Here is a 27917-nt window from a genome sequence, read left to right as displayed (position 1 = left end):
TGTTGTTTTTTTTTTCTTTTCTCTGTATAAATTGGAACACTCCTTATGGAAAGAAATATATCCAAAGATTATACCTAGTATGGTATCTCATATAGTTTTTTTTTAAATTTTAACATCTTTATTGGAGTATAATTGCTTAACAATGTTGTTAGTTTCTGCTGTATAACAAAGTGAATCAGCTATACGTATACATATATCTCCATATCCCCTCTCTCGTGTCTCCCTCCCACCCTCCCTATCCCACCCCTCTAGGCGGTCACAAAGCACCGAGCTGATCTCCCTGTGGTACGCGGCTGCTTCCCACTAGCTATCTATTTTACATTTGGTAGCGTATATATGTCAGTACTACTCTCTCACTTTGTCCCAGCTTACCCTTCTCCCGCCCCGTGTCCTCAAGTCCATTCTCTACGTCTGCATCTTTATTCCTGTCCTGCCCCTAGGTTCTTCAGAACCATTTTTTTTTTTGATTCCATATACATGTGTTACTATATGGTTTTTGTTTTTCTCTTTCTTACTTCACTCTGTATGACAGACTCTAGATCCATCCACCTCACTACAAATAAGTGAATTTCGTTTCTTTCTATGGCTGAGTAATATTCCATTGTATACATGTGCCACATCTTCTTTATCCATTCATCTGTCAATGGACACTTGCTTCCATGTCCTGGCTATTGTAAATAGAGCGGCAATGAACATTTTGGTACATGACTCTTTTTGAATTATGGTTTTCTCAGGGTATATGCCCAATAGTGGGATTACTGGGTCATATGGTAGTTCTGTTTTTAGTTTTTTAAGGAAACTCCACACTGTTCTCCATAGTGGCTGTATCAATTTACATTCCCACCAACAATGCAAGAGGGATCCCTTTTCTCCACACCCTCTCCAGCATTTACTGTTTGTAGACTTTTTGATGATGGCTATTCTGACCTGTGTGAGATGATACCTCATTGTAGTTTTGATTTGCATTTCTCTAATGATTAGTGATGTTGAGCATCCTTTCATGTGTTTGTTAGCAATCTGTATATCTTCTTTGGAGAAATGTCTATTTAGGTCTTCCATCAATTTTTGGATTGGGTTGCTTGTTTTTTGATACTGAGCTGCATGAGCTGCTTGTATATTTTGGAGATTAATCCTGTCAGTTGCTTCGTTTGCAAATATTTTCTCCCATTCTGAGGGTTGTCTTTTCATCTTCTTTATGGTTTCCTTTGCTGTGCAAAAGCTTTTAACTTTCATTAGGTCCCATTTGTTTATTTTTGTTTTTATTTCCATTTCTCTAGGAAGTGGGTCAAAACGGATCTTGCTGTGATTTATGTCATACAGTGTTCTATGTTTTCCTCTCAGAGTTTTATAGTGTTTGGCCTTACATTTAGGTCTTTAATCCATTTTGAGTTATTTTGTGTGTATGGTATTAGAAAGTGTTCTAATTTCATTCTTTTACATGTAGCTGTCCAGTTTTCCCAGCACCGCTTATTGAAGAGGCTGTCTTTCCTCCATTGTATATTCTTTCCTCCTTTATCAAAGATAAGGTGACCATATGTGGGTGGGTTTATCTCTGGGCTTTCTATCCTGTTCCATTGATCTATATTTCTGTTTTTGTGCCAGTACCATACTCTCTGGATTACTGTAGCTTTGTAGTATAGTCTGAAGTCAGGGAGCCTGATTCCTCCAGCTCCATTTTTCTTTCTCAAAATTGCTTGGCTATTCAGGGTCTTTGGTGTTTCCATACAAATTGTGAATTTTTTGTTCTGCTTCTGTGAAAAATGCCATTGGTAGTTTGATAGGGATTGCACTGAATCTGTAGATTGCTTTGGGTAGTATAGTCATTTTCACAATGTTGATTCTTCCAATCAAAGAACATGGTATATCTCTCCATCTGTTTCTATCATCTTTAATTTCTTTCATCAGTGTCTTACAGTTTTCTGCATACAGGTCTTTCGTCTCCTTGGGTAGGTTTATTCCTAGGTATTTTATTCTTTTTGTTTCAATGGTAAATGGGAGTGTTTCCTTAATTTCTCTTTCAGAGTTTTCATCATTAGTGTATAGAAATGCAAGAGATTTCTGTGCATTAATTTTTTATCTTGCTACTTTACCACATTCACTGACTAGCTCTAGTAGTTTTGATAGCATCTTTAGGATTCTCTACGTATAGTATCATGTCATCTGCAAACAATGACAGTTTTACCTCTTTTTATTTTATTTTTAAATAGACGATACTGGATATCAAAACATAATTTAAAATATCAATATATGTAATGTGCTGGGATTTATAACCTTTGTAACTATGTAAATTTATGATGTAGTTTTCTATGCTAACAGCGATATGATAAAGGAACTTTTTTTCAAGATTCTTTAGGGTTTGCCAGAAAAACAGATGGTAGGTCCTCATATAAAGTATTCTGTGACAGACACCACAAATTATTTGTCACTTTGCATTCTTCACTTCGTTCATGATATAATTCCTGATTTTATGAAGAATCAATCACCCAGCTGGAGATTCTACTTGTCCCTTCTCATGCTTCTAGCTGTGACCATGAAACCAACAGAATATGTGACAAAGTGATGTGTGCAACTTGTGCATGGTCACCCTAAAGGAAATTGCTTTCTTGTCACTCATCTTCACCCTTTCACACTCTTTGGGCTATGGCAAAGGCTGAACAGTCATCTTGGACTCCAAAATGGAAACCATATATGAGGGAGGATGGGGGCATCAGCCAACAAGTGCCAGAAAGCTCAACTCTGATTTGAAACATGAGTGAAATAAATAGCTCTTATTTAAGTCACCATTTGGAGCATTTCTTATTTACAACATCAAATTCTGTATTCTAAATAATGTACATGGCTAAGTAGAAAAATAAATAGAAAAACAAATGGCTATATTATTTCAGAAGATGTAAAAAATGTCAATATAGTGTAGTGAGTGAATACTGAATTGTAAGGGAACATGAACTTCTATCCCAGTCCTAGCTTTGACATGATATGGCTGTTTTCCTTTAGACAAGTAATATTATTACTTCTCTAACTACTTCCTAAATAAAGGGAATGGATTATATATCTTGAAGGCCTTATTACTTAAATTACCATGTTTTTCTTTTTTTTGCAGAGAAGACCAGGGGAGGTTTGAAGAGAAGTTGTTATTTAAATTGCAACTTGAAAGATAATTTAATGGATGTCTCTGTGAGATATGAATCATAGAATAAAAGTGCAAATCTCCTGGTGTCCTCTAATAACCTACATAGGGTAAAATAAATTGAGTTCATAGGACAATAATATTCTTATTACAGAAATATGTTTATTGAATACAGCAGCTCAGATGTAAATGCAATGGTTGCTTAACACATTACTAACAATATCTAACCCTTTCTTATATTTATGATCTTATAATTCCAATTCTTAGCAGTCTCCAATATATGAGACAAATAGTACAAGCCACTGGAACTGATCATGGCAGTGACCAAGGTGGCTAAGCACATTTCATTCTTTTAGAAACAATTAAGATCTTGGCAGTTGAATATGAGGAAATCAGGAACAAGACTGCTAGAAGATGAGAGGAATGATTTGCAAGCTCATTTAAACACAGATAAAATGTTGGTAGGGTTTATAATGAAAGTACGTAAGCCCTTTTAATTTTTAAATGATTTAAATTATGTAAAACTATAAATTATTAAGCAAATTGATATCTGAAATCATTCACAATTTGTGTCAACAACCCAATTAAAAAAAAAAAGAAGGCAAGTTTCACAAAAATGTTATAACAACCTATAATATACATGATTTTTTGTTAGGCATTTTAACATGTTTTTATTTAAACATCAAAACAACACTTGTCAGAATATTTTTCTGTGTTATTAGAGATGATTAAGCTGAAAATCAGAGAGTTAAATAAGTCCTCTACAATTTCAAAGCTAGTAAGTTCTAGTGACAAGTTTTGTACCCAGGCCTGCTGGATTCTAAAGTTCATGCTTTTCAAACTACAGCAAATTCTTTTGCCCAGAATTACAACCATATACCATCAAGATACAGACTTTTCCATCTTCTTCAAAAGATTCTTCATAGTCCTTTGAAGTTCATAATTCCCTCCTCACTCCAGCAGCAAGAAATATTGATCTGTTTCTATCACTATATATTAGTTTTTTTTATATAAATGGAATCTTACAATATGTACTTCTGTGTTTCTGTGTCTTCTTTCAGTCGGCATAATGATTTTGAGATTCATCCATGTTGTTGTATCATAGCTGTTTCCTTTTTATTGCTGAGGAGTATTCAGTTGCATGAATTTATCATTTTTTATTTGTCCATTGAATTGTTGATAGACATTCGGATTGTTTTCCGTTTTGTCTTTATGAATAAAGGTTCTGTACACATTTTTTTGTACAACTATTTGTGTAGATATATGTTATTTCTCTTGGGGAAATATCTAGAAAGGGAAATGGCTGGGTCCTATGGTAGGTACAAGTTTATCTTTTTTAGAAACTGACAAAGGGTTTTCCAAAGTAGTTGTACCATTTTACATTTTCACCAGCAGTGTATTAGAGTCCAGCTCCACTACATCTCATCAACACTTGCCATGGTCACTCTCGTTAATGTAAGCCATTCTAATAGATGTGAGTAGTATGTAATTGTAGCTCTAATTTTTAACTCCATGAAAGTTAAATGAGGTTGAGCATATTTTTTGTGTAAGTACTGGCCATATTATATGTCTTTTGATCAAATATTTTACTATTTTAATTGGCTTTTGATTTATTAAGTATTTATCTTATATCATTTGCCAGGTATATATATTGTAAATATGTTCTACCAATCTGAGACTTACCTTGTTGATTTCTTAATGGTGACTACCAAAGAGAAAACATTTCTAATTTGGATAAATTTGAATTTTGTTATTTTTTTTGTCCTTTTATGTTTCATGTTTTTGTTGTGTTCTATGAAATCTTTGCCTATCCAAATATGTAAAGATTTTCCTTTATGCCTTCTTCTAAGAGTTTTCACCTTTTTTTATTTTATATTTAATTCTCTGATACATTTCAAATTAACTTTTTTATAGATGGTTGCATTAATTTTCTATTGCTGTCATAATAAAATATCACATACACTGTGGCTTGAACAACACAAATTCATTATCTTAAAGTTCTGGATGTCAGAAATCTGACATGGATCTCACTGGGTAGAAACCAAGGTTTTGGAGGACTGCATTCCTTTTTGGAGGCTCTAGGGGAGAATCTATTTCCTGACTCACCTCAGTTGTTGGCAAAATTCAGTTTCTTGGAGTTACAGGATGGAAGTCCCTGTTTCCTTGCTGGTTGTCAGCTGAGGACCACCCAGGACTTCTAGAGGATGTCCACATTCCTTGGCTTGTGGCCCTTTATCCCCAACTTTCAATGCCAGCAATAGCTAGTAGAGTCCCTTTCATGTGACACCTTTTTCTGACTCAGGCAGGAAAAATTCTTCACTTTTGAAGATTCATGTGATTAGCCTGAGCCACTTGGATAATTCAGAATTATTTTCTCATTTCAAAATCCTTAACCTAGATCACACCTATAAAGTCTCTTTTGCCATAGGTAACATACTGACAGGTACAGGGGATTAGTATTTGGACATCTTTGGGAGACCATAATTCTGCCTACAACAATGAGCAATAATATATTTTTTTCTATAATGAGTGTCATTATTTTAACATTATATGTTTAAAAATATTTTCTTTCCCCATGGAATTGCCTTAGCAACCTTGTCAAGAATCACTTGACCACATGTTTGCATTTATTTCTGAAATATTCATTTTGCTTTGTTTATCTACATGCTTATTCTTTCATCAACACTACGCTGTATTGATTACTATATATTTACAGTAGGTCTTAAAATTAGGTAAAATAAATCTTTCAGTTTTTTTTTTTTTGAAAATTGATTTGGCTATTCTAATTTACACACACATTTTTCACATTATTTCTTAGGTTTCTGACAACTTATCTCAGTACTGTTCTGTAATTTTTAGTATAAAGGTCCTAAAAACTTTATCAAATTTATTCCTAATTATTTTATGTTTTTTGATAATATTGCAAATATTTTAAAATTATGTTTTCTCACTAAAAGTAGAATTACCATATGATCCAGCAATCCCACTCCTGGGTATATTTCCAGACAAAGCTATAATTCAAAAAGATACATGCACCCCTATGTTCACAGCAGCACTAGTCACAATAGCCAAGACATGGAAACAACTTAAATGTCCATCGACAGATGAATGGATAAAGAAGATGTGGTACATGTATACAATGGAATACTACTCTGCCATAAGAAAGAACAAAATAATGTCATTTGCAGCAACATGGATGCAACTAGAGATTATCATACTAAGTAAAGTAAGTCAGAGAGAGAAAGACAAATACCATATGATATCACTAATATGTGGACTCTAAAATATGACACAAATGAACCTATCTACGAAACAGAAACAGAATCACAGACATAGACAACAGACTGGTGGTTGCCAAGGGGGAGGGGGGAAGGGAGAGGGATGGACTGGGAATTTGGGGTTGGTAGATGCAAACTATTACATTTAGAATGGATAAACAACAAGGTCCTACTGTATAGCACAGGGAACTATGTTTAATATCCTATGATAAACCATAATGAAAAAGAACAGTAAAAAAAGAAAGTATATATATGTATAACTGAATCACTTTGCTGTACAGTGGAAATTAACACAATATTGTTAATCACCTATACGTCAATAAAAAAATAAAAGTATGTTTTCTAATGGTTTGCTGATAGTATATAAAAACACAATTGATCTATTTTATATTAACCTTGTATCCTTTGACTTGCTAAATTCATATATTAGTTCTTGTTCTAGTTTTGTACATTCCTAAGGATATTCTATGCAAACAATCATGCCAATAATTATAAAGACAGTGTTGATTAGTCTTTTTTGATTTTAATCCTTTTCTTTCTTTCTTTATTACAATGACTAGGATCTCTACTACAATGTTGAATAGAAGTAGTGAGAGTAGATATCCTTGTCTTATTCCTAATCAAAGGGGGAAGTGTTCAATATTTCACCATTAAATAAGATGCCAACTGTTAAGTTTTTACAGCTGCTCTTTTTCAGGTTAAAGTTGTTTCTTTAAAATCCTAATTTGCTGACAGTTTTTCTCACAAATGTGTGTTGAATTTTTAAGTTGTTGTTGTTTTTCACCTAATGTGGCAATCACACGGTTTTAGTGTTAGTCCAGGTTTTCTGAGAAGCAAATGATAAGATAGGATCAAGTATGCAAAGACTTATTAGGAGACCCAATAGTGAGAGAAAATTTAGAGAGGGCTTTGATCTAGGGAGCCATCAGGCAACACATGTCTGACACTGTGTGAAGAAGAGATGGATAGAAGATTGAATAGAAGTATCTTAGAATGTAGTGGAGTTTACAGAAAGTTGAGTTAGGCCATCAGGGAATTCTCAGAACAAAATTTCCCATTAGAAGAGTCCCATATCTCCTATAAACAAGCCTGCTTAGTATTCCCCTACTATGACCAGTCACTGTCTGGGAGCAAATGAGCAATGGATTTCAGGGTGCATAAGCTGGGGCCCATGGTCAACTCTGCTCCCTGAAGATGGAAGAATTCAAGACACATCTTAAAACTGACACAGTTCAGTCTTGGCTCTGCACAGATCTACTTTTTTCTTTTAAATAAACTTAATTTTTAGAATAGTTTTGTATTTACAGAAAAATTAAGAAGATAGGGTACCATAGAAAGAGTTGCCATATACCCCACACTTAGTTTCCTCTACTGTTAACATCGTACATTAGTATGGTACATTGGTTACAATTAATAGGCCAGTACTGATACATTAGTATTACAGAAAGTCCGTATTTTATTTAGATTTCCTTAGTTTTCACCTAATGTCCTTTTCTGTTCCAAGATCCCATATAGGATAGCATATTATATTTACTCATTTTCTTATCCACCTCTTCTCATATCTGTTTTTCAAAACTAAATCAGAGAAGCTCCTCCATGGTTCCTATGGTAAATTACTCTCCCCTGCCTCCATTCTTGGCTTTCTGGACCCATGCACAACTAAAAGTTTAATATTTAAGGCATTCTTCCTGATGCTGGCCTTTATAAGGTCAGGAAATAATAGGAAAGAATAATATTCTAACACTCAAAAATCCATAGCACCAGTGTAGGTGCTGCATACATACTTCACCAAGTTTGTATAAGGATCCAGTGAGGTGACATGTATGAAGCCTTCCAAAGCCCCTGTCTCTTGTGTTTTCATTGGTGATAGAAGCGGGGATGCTCCCTCGCTGTCCTGGTCTTCCAATTTTCTTTTACAACTATGAGTGGCTTTGTACTCAAGTTTAGCCAATATGATATAAGAGAAAGATATTAGGTAAGGTAACCAGGAAAGTTTATATAATGCACAACTAACCTAGCATCTCATTTCGCCCTTTATCCTTTGACCTACTCCATGATTCCTATGTAGATTATCAAAAAATGATTTTGATTAACAGAAGTGCAGCAGTTATCATCCTGTGATGGAAGCCAAAAGCTAAATTGGAATAAGAAGACAGAAGGAACAATGTCCCCTTTGAAACATTTTTGCAGTTTACACAAGCCCCAAACAGCCTATCTCCAGAATTTTTGTGTTGAACAATTTTCTTATTTATGTCAGTACTAGTCAATTATTTGCTTGTTGCCATTAAATACAATCCCAGTTGATACTGTAGGTCAAATATTTAACACACAGCCTGGTACAGGTACTCTGATTATTTTTTAATAGATATTATTATGAACATATATACCAGTTCAGAAAATTAAAACTACCAAACAAAATATAAATACCTAGAATACGTTAAAATTTAGTTTTCCTTAATGACACATATTTATGTTAAATATTTTTGTACAAAATGAATGAAGTGGGTCCTTAGCTCTTTCCCAATACACATCACCAAAAGAGAAAAGCTGCTATACAGGAGAATAGGAGCTCACAGGCCAGAATACAAAATAACTGAAGAACAGAAAAATTTCAAAAGAAAAACAGAAACTGAACAGTATATATCATCTGAAGAATTATTGAAGCAGTGAACAACTAATTAAAATAAGCATGATAAGTATATTTAACCAAGAAAAGGAAACTATTACCATGTTGGATGCTAATGAGATAAATAACACAACAGAATGGAAAACTATGGAATGTAAATAGCTGAAAATGAATTTGTGAGGTGAATGATCATATGGGGTAAATTTCACAGATGTTGGGAGAAAGTAAAGAGATATAGAAAACAAAATAAAAATTAAGAAATAAAGAGAAAAGAAGTATGAATATCCAAATAATATGGATATAATAAAGAGAAAAATAAAAAGAGAAAGAAGGAAAGAGTAAAAGTTTCCCAGATTCAGATACATTTGCAAGACCTCAGACTAAATGGTTCATTGAGTCTCTGTGATGTGAGAGAAGGAAATTGATTCTGGAACTTAAAATGCACTAAGCAAGCAGATGTCAAATGTTCTTAGGCAAAACTCTACAAGAGAGAAAGCTATCTCCTCAACATGCCTCACACTCCCTTTGGGAATTTCCTTCTCCTGCTGCATCTATACATATCTACACATATCATTCTCTTTCTAAAGCCAGCCCTAACTTGACACAGTATTTTTTAAAATAATGTTCTCAAAGTGTAATCCTAAAAAATCTTGATTTGTTAAAAAATGCAGATCCTGATCTCCATAAGAGACCTTATAATAAATCTTAATCCCATTCTGTATGAGCTGAATTCATTTTTAAAAAACATCTCAGCTGATATTATATAGACTACATTGAGACTCTGCTCTAAGCAGTTAGGGCTTGTGACTGTGAAATTTCCTCAATTCCATAAAGATCCCAAGGCACAAAGGAACAAAATGCACCCAACTTTAAAAGTTAATTAGAAGAACTTAAAGAGTCACCATATTACTATTAAAGAACAAAAGCTAATACTGTCTACTGAAGAATAAAACTAACAATCATGAAAGGTTAAACATATTTAACATACTGTCAGAGTACCTGAATTTACACTTGTTCAACTGAAGATAAACTTAATTGAGCAGTTAATAATAAGTTTACTGTATCCCCAACAGCAAAGGAATCTTGCCCTCAGCAAGAATAAAGTGGTCCCGTACAGAATCCATGTATAAAATGAATCTCTATCTCAAAATAAAATCTATCCTCCTAGACAATGACTGAGTAAATAAGTACTCAGAGAAGCAGGAACTACATTCCTGGACTTTCTATGGAAGAGAGCTGAAAGTGGGATATTCTTGGGTACATTTTATCTTAATTGGTAGAGAGAAAGAAGCTGCCTCAGATTTACAAAGATCAGAAATTTCAACTTTTAATGAATTTTTTGTTAACTTTGAATTTTGTTTATAATAAATCCATTATAAGTTGTGATTTTATGTCAACTGACCACTTGTTCTGACTACCTCATTTCAATTTGACAAGCTGTCTTCTCCACCACGTTTTACTCATAAAATCTGTCCTGAATCTTACTAAACTTCTGGGTGAAAATAAGCAAATTGTAAAACAAAATAATACAACAGACACTATGAGTTAGTCAAATAAAACTCAAATATGTGGTATATGCCCACCTGTGTGTGTGGAATACTATTATAATGTATCAACTTGGCTAGGATGAACTACATTTCCCAGAATTCACTTTCTTTTATGTTTCTGGTAAGGGGAGGCTGCAAGGAGGATTCTTGGGAGATTTGGAAGCAGCAGCCATTTCTTACCAAAAGTGCACATTGTTGCTGCTCAGCTGATTCACCTCACTGGTGTGAAGCAGCAGCTGAGCCTGCAATTGCTCTCCCTCCTCAGGATCACCCATCAGCTGCTCGCACTGCTGGACCAGGTGTGTGTGTTTATCTCTGTGACAAAGGGCCCCAGCACATGCAGGATACACATGCCACTAAGACCAGGAGCAATAAGACCAGACTCAGGCCCCCAGTGGTGCTGCACCCAGCTCAAGCTTATAGGTTCCAGCCTGCCCTTGATCTTTCCCACCTTGCATCTATCTTCCTTTCCTGACTGCCTGTCCTGTGGATTCTGAGCTCTGGCGTCAGATCTGGAAACAACAGTCTTATGGGGACTGCTTAATTAATTCCTACAATTATATAAGACCAATTCCCTGTAACAAATGCATTTAATATATATGTATGCTTTTATCTCCTACTGGTTCTGCTTCTCTGATTGAGGCCTAAGTGATAAAATGTATGTGTTGTATGTTCTCATAATGGTCTTATGAAATAACTTTCTGTATTATCCCCATTTTGGAGATGAGGAAATGGAATTGGTGGTTAAAAACTTGCCCAAGGTCACATGGCAAGCAAGTAATATAATCAGGATCAGAACCAGTCAGATAAGCCTTATTAAAAAAAAAAAAAAAAGGAAGAAAGAATTGATATAACTGATGTTTGGCACAGTAACCCATATAAGTATATAAAGCTGCTGATACATAGTAGGTACTCTCAAGATGTCATTTTTCTTGTCTGGGTGCTTTAACACGCCAAACATCCCAGCTGACAATGAAAGAATCCTTATGAACTGTATAGCGCATGCATCTGCTGAACTTGCACAGAATGGACTGGAAACACAGGCAATGTTTTGTTTTTCTTATCATTGTACTGTTCTCTCAAGGTGAACCAGAAATGAATGATTACTCACCTACTTACATTTGGCTTTATTTATGAAATCTCACACAATCAATAATTGATTGCTCTCTGGAAGAAGCAACACACAGGCACTGAAAATGGCATGTTCCTTCCTTCCAGAAAAGAAGAGGACATGTGCTTGATTTTTTTTGGAGATAACGGGGTGGGACTGGGAGTGGGGGAGGGGAGTTGACACTGACTATGGAGACCACCTGATTTTAAGCGGCAGGACAGTAGTGACTTTCTGGGCGTTTTTGGTTTTTTCCCCAAAGACAAAATTTTCATTTCTGGCTAACATATGAAATAATTTTCAATAGAACAAAATGACATTCATTAACTAGCAGTGACAGTACTATTTTTTGTTTGTTCTGCTTTTCTTTTTCATTTTTTTTTCAAATTAGAATTTAACTTCAGCCAGAGTTGCCTGGAAACACTGGATATGAAGAATATGGAATTTTTAATATGGTCATTTGACTCCAGTTGCTTTCATGTTCCACCATGTTAATTTTTTTTCTTTGGCCAATTTTGAGCATTTTTCACTCGTTTCTTTTTTGTTTCTTATTTCATTGTTAGAGAAGCTCCTAAAATAAGGGAGAAATGGGTATTTTCCCCTGATGAGGGCAAGTGAGTAGTGTCATACTTAGCATGAGTACAAAAGGAAAGCTGAGAGATTACACAGAATGCAAGGAATATAATCTAAATTTCTAATAACAATAGGCAATACCAAAAGGTTTCAGACACTGGGACAGTTAAGTTAAATAGGGTTCCATGATCTCTGTCCAGGGAACCTCTGCCAGGGGCAAGATACTGCTGGTCATGCTATATTTTCCCAGAAATTTCTCCCCATGTGCTAATGGCAGAGAGTCCCAGGAAAGAGGGTTTAGACAAAGAAGGAAAAGGATGGTAGTGGGGGATAGTGAAAAGGGCAGATTTTTGGAGCCTTAGCCTCTATGCAGGCCCTTTATTTTTGTGTCAGACTGCTAGCCATAGTGAGACCTAAACCCAACACTGAAGTTAACTATAGAGCAAGACCAGGACAATGGACCCTTATAAGATACTGTATCCCCAGGGCCTGGCACATGGAAGGAATAATTATTTATTTAATGAATAAATTCATTAGTTGATCAAAGGAACAAGAAGAGAGTTTATCTTATTTTGTTTATTTTGTTGCTTGTTTGTTTTATAAAGGGTTGACCTACATTTAACTTTGCATGTGACTTCATTTTTTTCAAGTTAAATGCCTGGTTTCACATTTTCATGATAATCCTAAAAAGAGACATCTTAAAATTTGTTTACATCTGGTGATAACCACTGTGGTTAACACTAAGCAGTGGCAAAAGTCCAAACAGCTACATCAAAATGATGTGTAAAGGTGGAACAAAATGTGGTCTATTTTAGTACTAGTGATGGTATACTCTAACCTTATAAAGGGAAAAAAAAAGAGAACATCACTGCATTAACAAATATGCTGGATTTCACATTAAACTATTTAATAGTGCAACAATAATGTGGGTGGAAAGAATAGTGATTTCTTTCCAATGATTTTGGGAGGTGAAGGTGGTCTTAAATATACACTATTTTCCATTTTGTGCCTTGTGAGCTTTGGATATTTTGACTGTAATCTTTCCAAGTTAACTTTTGTCCCCAGATTTGTGTCGGCAAGTCTGTGACAATGATGCCGTAATGACGATATATCTCAGAATAGCACTGCCTAAACGCCACCTGTAAAAACAGCAGGAAAGCAATATAGCGAGGAACAGAACAGCAGGTAAGATGATGTCTGTGTAAGTGCCAGCTACGTATTTGTTAAAGCTAATGAAGTGTAAAAGGAAATGCAACTTATCCTCATCTTGTCCAGAATTTGGAGGCATTCTGAGGAGTAAATCCCAAAAGAGAAGGATGGAAAATTGCCTAGATTGAGTAAAATCAATGGCCAACAGGAAAGAATGACATTTATTTCTTGAGTCTACAATAACCAGATGTCAAGTTAGTAAAAGAGAATGTGTTGGTTTATAGGTCCTCGGAAATGTCAACTGCCATATGTGATAAGGGGGCAGTTTATTCTTTTAATTTTTATTTTAGCGCCCACCAATTCTGAAGAGAGATCTAGATGAATGTGTAAAGTTTCTCTTTGAAGCTGAGTGGTGAGGAATGCATCTTGATGAGCCCCATTTTCAGGCATTAAAGTGCCAAAGTAAAATGAGGTCTCTATTTCATTTCTTACCATCAGCTAAATCAGGATGTCAAGTCATAAATATATTTATCCTCTGTTGGTAACATTAGAAATTATCCCTTCTCCTGCACCAATAAGATGCATCTCTGCTTATTCCTCATTACATCAAACTCTATTAATATGTATTAAAGTAATAGAGATTTAATATTGAAACAGAACAGTGTGAACCCTGTATGCAAGTCTATAATTCCCTAAACGACACCTAGTCATTATTGGGGATTTACTAAAAGTTATCTTAAAGGCAAAATGGTTTGAAAATTCAAACCTCTGTCAAAAGACATTCTTAAAAATTCTTTTCTAGCTCATGATTCTTAAATTTCAACATTCACTTAAATTATGTATACAAAATCATTTATACTTTGTACTATTTGAAAATGCTTGACTTTGGCCAGTATGCAGACTTTTTAGCCTAACTCTATCTAAAACACAGTCTAGACTTTGTGAACCTGGAAACAAAAATGTAAGAATTTTATAAAATCTCTAAAGCTTTATAATGATTCCTCACTTTTTCAATCCTAGAAATTATGGAATTGGATTATGGAATTGTAAGAGATGGCTAGGAAACTCCAAAATCCACATGGCGGGCCATCTAGAAGTGCAGCTAGAATTCTGTGGCATGAGCTGAAGGAGCACACAGGCAGAATTTCTCTCTTTGAGGGAAGCCTCAGTTCTGCTTTTAAGGTTTTTCAACTGATAGAATCAACTCTCCTCCCCAGATTATCTAATGTAATCTTGTTTATTAAGTAAAATAATTATAGATATTAATCACATCTACAAAATACCTTCACAAAAACATCTAGGTAAGTGTTTTACTGAGGACTATAGCCTAGCCAAGGTGACACATAAACATCCCAACTGTTATTTCCTTCAACAATAGAACAGATTATATTTTTTTCTAAGGAGCAAACTAAATGATTTGGATAACTTTTACAGATAGGGTGAAAAACAGTTTTGTTTTTCCCCAGATTTTTTGTAATGATCATTTATTCTTTGGAGGATCATGTAAGTGTACATACATTTTTATTTTAAGTTTTAATTTGTATATGGAAAACTTCAAACATATATGATAATGCAGAGAATAATACAATGAAGGTCAATGTATCCAACATCCAGCATCAACAATCATCAACATTTTGCCAACCTAAAATATGCATATATATATATATATATATATATATATATATATATATATATATATATATATATATATTTAATCACTAGGATGCACTTCTGCCTGGATTTGAATCTCGGTCTCTGAAAGGCATAAGGGAACATAGCCAAAGGAGTAGCAGAATTATGTTTTTCATTTCAACCTAGAAGATAAACCTAGTAAGTAAAAACTTGGCCAGAATACCCTGCACTACTGTTTTCTTTCTCCTTTAATTTTTTCCCCTAGTGAATATAGTTGAATTTTATGAAACCATCATTTATTGAATTATGTAACTTTGCTACTGATAATAATATATTAAGGAAATGCTAGAGAAGGATAATAGTGAGTAATAAAAATCATGGATAGATAGTAGGATAAAGATATAGCTTAATATTTTTAGAAAATAATATAATTTAAAAGGATATGGGAATAATCATTTTAACAGTATAACAAAAACAAGGTTAGCATTCGACTTGGGATTGGAAAGTAAGGTGAGAGAAAAGACAAGGAATTTATTTATCTATCCTTTAAAGTTTCCAGGCTACAGCACAGTTGATGAAATGGTGGAATGCCACATTGCTTTTAGTCAGTGCAACACTGCTTTAATGTAAAACTCATGCTCAATTTCCATTTTCCCTCTGAAGGTTTAAATGAGCCGATGGATTCTGAAAAATGCACTGGCAGCAAAATTCTAACAGAGTTATGGTGTTAACAGCAGTCTACATCTCTCTACTTTGTACCAGAAATAGGTATGTTAGAGTCCATGCGGAGGGGAGGGAAGGCTCCTTAAAATTATTTAGTAACATAAGTGAATGCCACATGATTATTACCCTTGTCTTAGGGAAATATGCATGATAATGTATTCATTATTGATTCTTTCTCTGTAGGACTCCTGCTTTGGCTCATTGCTCATTTTAAATGGCTCAGTTAGTCACAAGAGTTGTCAGTGTTTCCTCACTTAGCTTTACAGCATTTGTTTACAACATCTGCTCAACAACAGCCTGCTTTATGGATGAGCTCCTATAGATTGTGACGATTTAATGCATAATGCAGGTGTATATTAAATCTGTTACACATACATCATGAACACAATGGAATTGTTTGGAGACAACTGTGGATAAGTGTGCATTATTTTATTCTGTACCCCAAAGGCTTAGCATGATGCCTGGAACCTGGTATGCACTCTATGAATGCTTGTTGAATAGATGGGTGTGTAAATGAATGAATGAAATTAAAATTTTTTAAAAATCAGCTGACTTTCATATAAAACTCTGCACAGTGGCATACAATGTGGTCTTCTGCCTGAAATTCTAAATAATTCTTTCTTTGCCTATCTAAACCCTCCTCTTCAAGGACTACCTTCATCCTCATATTCTCCATAAGCTTACTTGATCACCTCATCAAATGTTGTTTTATCCCTTGACTAATCAGTTGGCACTTTACAATTACTTAGTTGGAGAAAGAAGATAAACAAATGATGCATTAAATAATCACGTATAAATGGAAAAATAAGATCAATATAATAACAGATATGTACTGTGTTTTCTTAAAAAAGACAATATTAATGTTTGAATTCAGGTTCTGTGCATTAAAAGTAAATAAATCACTACTCACCAGAAGTCCTGCCCTAAGGATACACAGCAGATTCTCATCATGATGCAAATCTGTTTGAGATACATTTTAGTGTTAAAAGACCCCACTTAATTTTTTTTTGTTTTAGAAAGACTCTTATTTCAATTAATTATTTTTCTATATAATAAACATATACTTGAAAGGGGATAAATACTTAGCAGAAGGAAGTTGTCGCTTTATCACTCAATATCTTCTAGCACAGTCTGAGGCACTAATAACTTTTTTCATTAGAAAGCTAACATTGGAATAATAGCAGGTTTTGCAAGAACAAAACGAAAGTTATAAGAAAGTCATATCAATGTAAATATTTAAATTTCTTCTTTTAAATAAATTGTAGCAATTATTAGTTCTCTCACTATTCCTCTAACATTATGTACATTTAAGGACTGTCTACTTCTCTGATAAGCCTAAAACACGTCGTCTGAATTAATCCAAGAAATTCTTGGTGGAAGTGTAAACAATGCAACATTCATCCATTTATCCATTCAATCCACAAATATTTATTGCCACGCTAGTTTTTCTGGGGGGGTGTGGGGCGGAGAGTAGCTTTTCTTTCTTGTCCGCCCCTGCACCGCCTTTGGGCCAGAGCCCTTTTCCCAACCTTACCTGGCCTTTCCTGGGGCAAAAACGGCTGCTCTGCGACTCTAAGTGGGGGAGGGGGTAGTGAGGCCTCTACAAACATCGGGGTTTGCTTGACAGGTGACACGAGCTAGACCCCCCTTAGGGACAGGTCTGAGACCTGCACCCTTGGCGTCCACGGCACCCTGTGTTTCTCATCCCAGGATTCCCCCGTCAGCCCCGTGGAACTCCCGAAATCGCGCGAGATCAGGTTTCCTCGCGGCAATCTTGTGCTGCAGCGGTAGCGTCTCGGGCAGGATTTCGCTGTTTTCGGATCTGACCCTGATCCTTAGCTCATCCTAGTCTATCGGCTTACTCCCCTCCATCAGGACCTACTCTTACTCTTAACCCCGCCCCCGCCACCTCCAACACACACCTGAAGCCCCATAAGCCTAACTTGCGGCCTCCAACTGTGCCCTGTTTGCCTTCCTTGGAAATCCCACACTCCACCTGGGCCACACCCAGGCCAAGCAGAAGGGTTCCTCGTGGTGTTTTAAAAAAAGAGAGAGAGAGTGAGAGAAAAAGAGAAAGAAAAAGGACAGGGTTAAGCCCCAGACAGGGTCCCAGACAGGGCAAGAAATCAGAACACTGCCGTGTGGTGATAGTGGACCTTCATGCTGGGGCAAGGCTGGCAGCTCTAGGCCTGGGTCTAAGGCATCATCCTTCACCATTTGAAGGCCAAGGGTGCTCGGTGGATATTGGCACAGATGCAGAAGTTTCCGATGTTGGTTAGTAGACTTATGTCACTGAGTAATTAATGAAGGTGCATTTGAAGCCCACGGGCTCCAGCAAGTGGCAGATCTTTTCTTCCAGGCAGCAGGTACCCTTAATGTTTCCACTAGTAAATAAGGTAAACCATTCGGAATTATAGGTTGTATAGTAAAATCTTAGAGTGATTTCCATGATTGCACTAAACAAAGTTGCAAGTTTAAAAATATTCATTTAATGAGATGACTTAAAAGAGGAATCACTAGTGAGGCTTTCATGAGATCACAGCTGAGGTGCTGGAGATTTCCGAAGAGATGCTTTAAATTATCATGAGTTTGAATTGGATTGTTCACTGAGCAATCACAAATGTTATCTGCTTTGTGAAAGCAATGAGATCATAAAAATACAAGGCTTCTAAACTTGTTCCATCTCTAACTCCTCCCTTTAGGATTCACCATCATCACCACGGTTTCCGTTTTTTATTTGACTCATGATTCTGACTCACCTTCCTTTTAGCCACTTGTTCTAGCTTTCAGGCAATTGTTTAATTCATATTCTCAACTACATGGATCTGGTCATAGAGATGTGGGAGTGAGATGAAAATGTAGCTTTTCCTGCAATATAGACCCTGTAGTCTTTAGGAGGAAGAAAAGCAACATGAGAGAATGAAAGTCTCCAGGACTAACACACTCTTCTGTTAATTCTGGCATTGTCCATCCTTCATAACACCCATTCTGTATGACTACAGAACCTCTGACATTTTGCTTTGCTTTCCCAAACTTGGTATTGACCAGGGCTAAGGAGGTGGAATGCTAAGATATCCTTCCTAAGGAAGGAAATGGAAGAAGAGGCAGAGGAAAAAAAAAAAAAACAATCCCAACCTGCTAAAGATAGAGGAAACCTTTCAAAGTTATTTTCAGAAGAGACCTCTGGGATAGTTGGTAGCTAATTACAGTAACTTATTATACTCTTTAAAAGAGTAGATGGACTGAGGAAGTTGCAAGTAGGCCACTATAATCTGTTTCCATCCTTCAGTTATAGAAGTATGTTTTGAAGGAAGTGCCTAATCTCTACAGAGGAGCAATGCAGTTGAGCCATTGTAAAAGTGTCTATGCTTTTATACAGGTTGGTGATCTGGTTGGGAATCATTGGCTGAATCTACAGGGTAGCTCTCTCAGGCCCACTTGCAGGGCTCAGGGAGTCAAAGATTCAGAGATTAGATCATGCTATGCAAATAGTCTCCAGCTAAATGTTTCCACTGGGCTTGGTGTCAGATTGGGCTTTATGACTTCCTAAAGGATCATGGCCCTATCATAATGAACAATTTAAATAAGGAAACTTGGTTTTCCTTATATACAGAGAAACAATTGACAATTTATTTTTGTTATGATAACTGTGCTCAGCTTCTAGGTGAGTTTTATAAGGACTTCTGAAGCATAGCAAGATAGCCTACAAGTGGATAATATTGAGAAAAAGTAAATATGCTTTTCCCCTTTTTTGCTGAATGCTTATGTAAGTCAGGTGGAATAAAGTAAGGTTGGGGTGGGGTGTGGAGATTAGTGAAGTCCCTAATACCAGTAGTAAGCCTTTTAGACCATATAGAAAATTTTGCATTCTCCTTATTGACTAAATGACCCAGACTTTGGGGGTAAAACAGAAGTTTGAGAGAAAGTCTAGATGTTGATGAATAAGAAAGCTGTCTGAAATGGATAACAGATTTCATTTGGAAGTGAGTTTTATCTTTATCTGTTAGAATTAATTGCAGAATGCCTTGCAAGAAATATAAAGAGGTATTAGTTATAGTGAATTTACATCCTATCTCTTAATCAAGGGAATTTAAACAAAAGGAGTAGATAAAATAGGTTGACTTTTTTCTGCTAGATTGCAGATAGAGTTGAGTGAAAGGAAAAGAAACAGGTGAAAGCACAAGCAAAAGAAATACATTGTGTCATATCTAATTAATGTAAGTAACTAATTGAAAACTGAACAAGTGCTAGAATAAATTAAATCCAGCACCTTTTTTGTATATTGGTAAAACACTATAATAAAAATAGCTCTTGGGAGAATTAATAATTAAAAATTTAATGGAATATAGTATTTAAAATATCTCCATTTGGAAAAGTCATTTTTACAGTAATCAGCAAGGATCAAAAGATGTTTATTTCTAATTATTAACACTGTGTTAGTTCTGAAAATAATGATAAAGTTAATTCACATATTAACAGAGACAGAGGTGACTTTTGTAGATAAGAATTTAGGTTGACACCAAAATTCAAAAGATATAAAATTTTAGTATTCAACTTCATGGAATAGGAAGAATCATCATTATGAATTTCTTTCAATAATTTGATTATTTCTCTTAATGGTATGCAAGGTAAAGACACATTATTGTTGTTGTTTTATTAGAAATCATGTTGGATAATACTTAAAAAATTTAAGATTGCCTCTGGACTGCAAATCCTGGGATTGGTCCAATTTTTCGATTTTCACTTAAACTGAAAAACACCCAAACAACATTTCACAGTGCTGACTGTGAGAAGTGTGTTCTCTTTCTTTTATCACTTTGAAACAGAAATTATAGAATAGCTGTATTTGGAATAGAAATTATAAAAATCAAACCTAAAAATTATGTTTATATAAATTACAGTTTATGTCAGCATCTTTTGAGCAGTCACAAAAGTGGTCTTTTACAATGATTTTTATTGTTTATTTTTCATAGTGTGATACAGAGTTTTATTTGCTAAATATTTTTCCAAGTTTGCTTCTAGGGAATAACGAAACTTTTGTTTAGAAGTAAGCTAGGAACAGATGTTCGTTCTTCTTTCTTTATTGTAGTTGTGTTGCAGGAGTTTTTTGTAAAGGTGAGATTTGCAGTACCTACAAGCATGAAAATGATTTTACTCTCTTTCTGTGTGTTCTCAGAGAAAATAAGAGGCTCTTTTAATTGTGCCAATAGCAAGAAAACAAGGATAAAAAAGGAAAATAATTAGAAAGGCTGAATCAACAAGAAAATAAAAACAGAAAACAAAAACTAAAGAAAATCAACATGGTTATAATAAAAGTTAGTTTCTTGGAAAAAATCCTTGTTTAATGAAATCTTCATAGGATGTTTAGGATGAATGAGAACTATTTGGTAAGTCTAACTCAACCCATTTGTTTTTCAAATATACAAGCCCAAATTTTAATAACTTCCCTAATTTTAAGAAATTTTTTTATAACATAGTTTGACTTCAAGTGAAATAATATATTTGAAATATATGATTGTTTCTTTCCTTGTCCATAGGAATTACTAAAATTATTGCCTTAGCTAATTTATTTAACCCAAGTCAATAAAACTTTCTGATTTTCAAAATAGGGACCATGTTATTTATCTCATGGTGTTATGATTAAAATTCAATAAGAAATCAGGAATGGCATCACCAAAATGAAAGAGTAGGCAATTCCAAACATCCATCTCCCCATAGAAACATTGAAAAACAAGGGGGTGGAGTCAAGATGGCAGAGTAGGAGGATGTGGAGTTCACATCTCCTCACAAGTAGGGTATCTACTAGGCACTAGTGGGGGACCTTGGATACCTAAGGGGATGAGAGGAATCCCCACGCAACCAGGTAGGACATGGGAGGGAAGGAGTGGAGATGAAAAGAGGAGGTGGGACAGGACCAGCACCCCTGATGGGGAGCCAGGATAGGGGAGAGGTTCCCACACTCGGGGGGGGGACCCACAAACGGCACAGGGATTGGTGGGGACAGAAGAGGACCTTTGGGCAATGAGGGGATCAGAGGGGAATGCAGCCAGCATCTCCCCTGCCCCCTAGGACCCCAGTGAGCCTGCTGGGGTCCTGGGCATGAACGCCCCCCCACCCCTGGGGCTCCCTCTGGCCATGCAGGACCCAGGCCTGAGCCCCACTGCCCCCACCAAGGCCTTTTCCAGCTGAGCAGGTCCTGGGCCTAAGCTCCCCCTCCAAATGCCTCTTCTGGCCTTCTTTATTTTTTTTTATTCTTATCTTTTAATTTTATTTTTTATTTTAATTTTATTTTTTATTTTATTTTTGTTTTTTATTTTATTTTATTATTGTTATTTATTTGCTATTGTGTTTCTGTTTTGATCTGTTGTGGCTTCATATTTATTTTTATTGTTTCTAATATATTTTTTATTTTTTAATTTTATTTTATTTTTCATTCTTTGCTATTGTTCTGCTCTTTTTTGCTTGTTGCCTTTTTTTTTTTTCTTTCACCACAGGGCTTGCGGCATCTTGGTTTCCAGGCTGGGGATTGGGCCTGAGCTCCTGTGGTGGGAGTGCCTAGTCCAAACTGCTGCATTAACAGAGAACTTCAAACCCCAGGAAACATTAATTGGTGGGATCTCTCCCGGAGGTCCTCATCATGGCACCAAGACTCAGCTCCACCCAACTGCCTGCAAAGTTCACTGCTGGACGCTTCAGGCAAAACAACCAGCAAGACGGGAACATAGCCCCACCCATCAAAAAAATGAGATGACAAAAAATTATGTTACAGATGAAGGAGCAAGGTAATAACCTACAAGACCAAATAAATGAAGCAGAAATAGGCGACCTACCTGAAAAAGTATTCAGAGTAAGAATAGTAAAGATGATCCAAAATCTCAGAAATAGAATGGAGGCATGGATCAAGAAAATACAAAAAAATGTTTAACAAGGACCTAGAACAACTAAAGAAAAAACAGTGATGAACAACACAATAACTGACATGAGAAATACACTAGAAGGAATCAATAACAGAATAACTGAGTCAGAAGGATGAATAAGTGAGCTGGAAGATAGAATGGGGGAAATAACTGCCAAGGAGTAGAATAAAGAAAAAAGAATAAAAAGAAATGAGGACAGTCTCAGAGACCCCAGGACAACATTAAACACACCACCTTTGAAATATAGGGGTCGCAGAAGAAGAAGAGAAAGAGAAAGGGTCAGAGAAAATATGTGAAGAGATTATAGATGAAAACTTCCCTAACATGGGAAAGGAAATAGCCACCCAAGTCTAGGAAGCATAGAGAGTCCCACACAGGATAAACCCAAGTAGAAACATGCCGAGACACATATTAATCAAACTAACAAAAATTAAATACAAAGAAAAACTATTACAAGCAGCAAGGGAAAAGCAACAAGTAACATACAAGGGAATCCCCATAAGGTTATCAGCTGATTTTTCAGCAGGAACTCTGCAGGCCAGAAGGGAGTGGCAGGATATATTTAAAGTGATGAAAGGGAAAACCCTAGAGTATTCTACAACCAAGAAAGCTCTGCATGGCAAGGCACTCATTCAGATTCAATGGAGAAATGAAAAGCTTTACAGAAAAGCAAAAGCTCAGATAATTAAGCATCACCAAACCAGCTTTACAACAAATGCTAAAGGAACTTCTCTAGGCAAAAAACACAAGAGAAGAAAAAGACCCACAAAAAATCCCAAAACAATTAAGAAAATGGTAATAGAACATACATATCAATAATTACCTTGAATATAAATGGATTAAATGCTCCAACCAAAAGCCACAGACTGGATGAATGGATACAAAAATAAGATCCATGTATATGCTGTCTACAAGAGACCCACTTCAGACCTAGGGATACATACAGACTGAAAGTGAGGGGATGGAAAATGATACTCCATGCAAATGGAAATCAAAAGAAAGCTGGAGTAGCAATACTCATATCAGATAAAATAGAGTTTAAAATAAAGACTGTTACAAGGTATAAGGAGGGACACTACATAATGATCAAGGGATCAATCCAAGAAGAAGATATAACAATTATAAATATTTATGTGCACAACATAGGGGCACCTCAATAAATAAGGCAAATGCTAACAGCCATAAAAGGGGAACTCAACAGTAACACAATAATACTGGGGGATCTGTACACCCCACTTACACCAATGGGCAAATCATCCAGACAGAAAATTAATAAGGAAACACAAGTTTTAAATTACACAATAGACAAGATAGAATTAATTGATGTTTATAGGACATTCCAGCTGAAAGCAGCAAAATACATTTTCTTCTCAAGTGCACACGGAACATTCTCCAGGATAGATCACATCCTGGGTCACAAATCAAGCCTCGGTAAATTTAAGAAAATTGAAATCATACAAAGCATCTTTTCTGACCACAACACTGTGAGATTAGTAAACAATTACAGGGAAAAAACTGTAAACAAACACGTGGAGACTAAACAATATGCTACTAAATAACCAAGAGATTAGTGAGGAAATCAAAGAGTAAATGAAAAAATACATAGAAACAAATGACAATGAAAACACGATGATCCAAAACCTATGGGATGCATCAAAAGCAGTTCTAAGAGGGAGGTTTATAGCAATTCATTCTCACCTCAAGAGAAGAGAAAAGTCTCAAATAAACATTCTAACCTTGGGACTTCCCTGGTGGTCCAGAGGTTAAGAATCTGTCTGCAATGCAGGGGATGCCATTTCAATCCCTGGTAGGGGAACAAAGATCCCACATGCTGTGCGGCAACTAAGCCGACATGCCTCTACTACTGAACCCCTGTGCCAAAACTAGAGAGCCCATGTGCTACAACTAATAAGCCTGAATGATCTGGAGCCCACAGGCCACAACTAGAGAGAAGCCTATGCAGTGCAATGAAGAGCCCACATGCTGAAATGAAAGATCCTGCGTGCTGCAACTGAGACCCGACACAGCCAATAAATAAATAAATAAATAAATAAATAAATAAATAAATAAATAAAATCTAACTTTACACCTAAAGCAACTAAAGAAAGAATAAAAAAAAACCAAAAAACAAAATAAGTAGAAGGAAAGAAATCATAAAGATCAGAACAGAAATAAATGAAATAGAAATAAAGAAAACAATAGCAAAGATCAATTAAACTAAAAGTTGGTGCTTTAAGGAGATAAACAAAATTGATATACCTTTAGCCGGACTCATCAAGAAAAATAGAGGATTCAAATCAATAAAATTAGAAATGAAAATGGAGAAGTTACAATTGACACCACAGATATACAAAGGATCATAAGAGACTACTACAAGCAACTATATGTCAATAAAATGGACAACCTGGAAGAAATGGACAAATTCTTAGAAAGGTACAACCTTCCAAGACTGAACCAGGAAGAAATAGAAAATATAAACAGACCAATCACAAGTACTGAAATTGAAACTGTGATTAAAAATCTTCCAACAAACAAAAGTCCAGGACCAGATGGCTTCACAGGTGAATTCTATCAAACATTTAGAGAAGAGCTAACACCTATCCTTCTCAAACTCTTCCCAAAAACTGCATAGGGAAGAACACTCCCAAACTCACTCTATGAGGCCACCATCACCCTGATACCAAAACCAGACGAAGATATCACAAAAAAAGAAAATTTACAGACCAATATCACTGATGAAAATAGACACAAAAATCCTCAACAAAATACTAGCACAAAAAGTCCAACAACACATTAGAAGGATCATGAACCACGATCAAGTGGGATTTATCCCAGGGATGCAAGGATTATTCAATATACAGAAATAAATCAGTGTGATACACCATATTAACAATTAAAGAAAAAAAACCATATGATCATCTTAATAGATGCAGAAAAAGCTTTTAACAAAATTCAACACCCATTTATGATAAAAACTCTCCAGAAAGTGGGCATAGAGGGAACCTACCTCAACATAATAAAGGCCATACACAACAAACCCATAGCAAACATCATTCTCAATGGTGAAAAGCTGAAAGCATTTCCCCCAAGATCAGGAAGAAGACAAGGGTGTCCACTCTCACCACTATTATTCAACATAGTCTTGGAAGTCCAACCACAGCAATCAGAGGAGACAAAGAAATAAAAGGAATCCAAATTGGAATCCAAAAGTATTCCTTGGAAAAGGAATCATTTGCAGATGACATGATACTACACATAGAAAACCCTAAAAATGCCACAAGAAAACTACTAGAGCTCATCAATGAATCTGGTAAAGTTGCAGGATACAAAATTAAGGCACAGAAAATCTCTTTCATTCCTATACACTAATGAAAGTTTAATTAAGAGAAATTAAGGAAACAATCCCATTTACCGCTGCAGCAATTAGAATAAAACCTACCTAAGTAGGCAAAAGACCTGTATTCAGAAAACACTGATTTAAGAAATCAAGATGACACAAACAGATGGAGAGATATACCATGTTCTTGGACTAGAAGAATCAATAATGTGAAAATGACTATACTACCCAAAGCAATCTCCAGATTCAATGTAATCCCTATCAAACTACCAATGGCATTTTTCACAGAAGTAGATCAAAAAAACTTTACAATTTGTATGGAAACACAAAAGACCCTGAATAGCAAAAGCCACCTTGAGAAAAAAAAAAAATGGAGTTGGAGGAATCAGACTCCTTGACATCAGACTATACTACAGGCTACAGTAATCAACACAGTATGGTACTGGAACAAAAACAGAAATATAGATCAATGGAACAGGATAGAAAGCCCAGAGATAAACCCACACACCTATGGTCACCTAATCTACGACAAAGGAAGCAAGAATATACAAGAGAGAAAAGAAAGTCTCTTCAACAAGTGGTGCTGGGAAAACTGGACAGCTACATGCAAAAGAATGAAATTAGAGCATTCCCTAACACCATACACAAACATAAACTCAAAATGGATTAAGGACCTTAATGTAAGACTGGACACTATAAAACTTTAGAGGAAAACATAGGAAAAACACTCTTTGACATAAATCACAGCAAGATCTTTTTTGACCCACCTCCTAGAGTAGTGAAAATGAAAACAAAAATTAAAAAATGGGACCTAATGAAACTTAAAAGCTTTTGCACAGCAAAGGAAACCATAAATAAGACAAAAAGACAACCCTCAGAATGGGAGAAAATATTTGCACATAAAGCAACCGACAAGGGATTAATCTCCAAAATATACAAGAGCTCATACAACTCAATATCAAAACAAAAAAAAAAAAAAAAATCAAAAAATGGGCAGAAGACCTAAATAGATATTTCTCCAAAGAAGACATACAGGTGGCCAAGAGGCACATGAAAAATGCTTAACATCACTAATTATTAGAAAAATGCAAATCAAAACTACAATGAGTTATCACCTCACACCAGTCAGAATGGCCATCATTAAAAAATCTACAAACAATATATGCTGGAGAAGGTGTGGAGAAAAGGGAACCCTCCTACACTGTTGGGGGGAATGTAAAGTGGTACAGCCACTATGGAGAACATTATGGAGGTTCCTTAAAAAACTAAAAATAGAACTACCATATGACCCAGCTATCCCACTACAGGGCATATACCCTGAGAAAACCATAATTCAAAAAGACACATGTACCCCAATATTCATTGCAGCACTATTTACAATAACCAGGTCATGTAGGCAACCTAAATGTCCATCATCAGATGAATGGATAAAGAAGATGTGGTACATGCATACAATGGAATATTACTCAGCCATAAAAAGGAACGAAACTGGGTTATTTGTAGAGATGTGGATGGACGTAGAGTCTGTCATACAGAGTGAAGTAAGCCAGAGGGAGAAAAACAAATATCATATATTAATGCATATATGTTGAATCCAGAAGAATGGTACAGATGAACCTATATGCAGGGCAGGAATAGAGATGCAGATGTAGAGAACAGATGTGTGGACACAGGGTGGGGGAAGGGGGGGTTAAATTGGGAGATTAGGATTGACATATTTATACTACCATGTGTAAAATAGATAGCTAGTGGGAACCTCCTGTATAGCACAGGAATCTCAGCTCGGTGGTCTGTGATGACCTAGATGGGTGGGATATGGGGGGATGGGAGGGAGGTCCAAGAGGGAGGAGATATATGTATACAAATAGCTGATTCACTTCGTTGTACAGCAGAAACTAAC

General features: G+C 35.7%; 1 long non-coding RNA gene across 1 annotated transcript; it reads right to left on the bottom strand.

Annotated features, from left to right (window-relative positions):
* On the bottom strand, window positions 1–27854 carry LOC309659050. The gene is made up of 2 exons (XR_014262545.1): window positions 16674–27854; window positions 1–13398 (listed from the first exon to the last, which is right to left on the bottom strand). It is a non-coding gene; the product is annotated as an uncharacterized lncRNA (long non-coding RNA).
* Between the last annotated feature and the right edge of the window lie 63 nt (window positions 27855–27917).

This window comes from Balaenoptera physalus (genome assembly GCF_965194825.1).
Source record: "Balaenoptera physalus genome assembly, chromosome: 3".
Taxonomy (NCBI): domain Eukaryota; kingdom Metazoa; phylum Chordata; class Mammalia; order Artiodactyla; family Balaenopteridae; genus Balaenoptera; species Balaenoptera physalus.
Note: the sequence above shows the minus strand (reverse complement) of the source record. Positions and strands in the feature narration are given on the sequence as shown.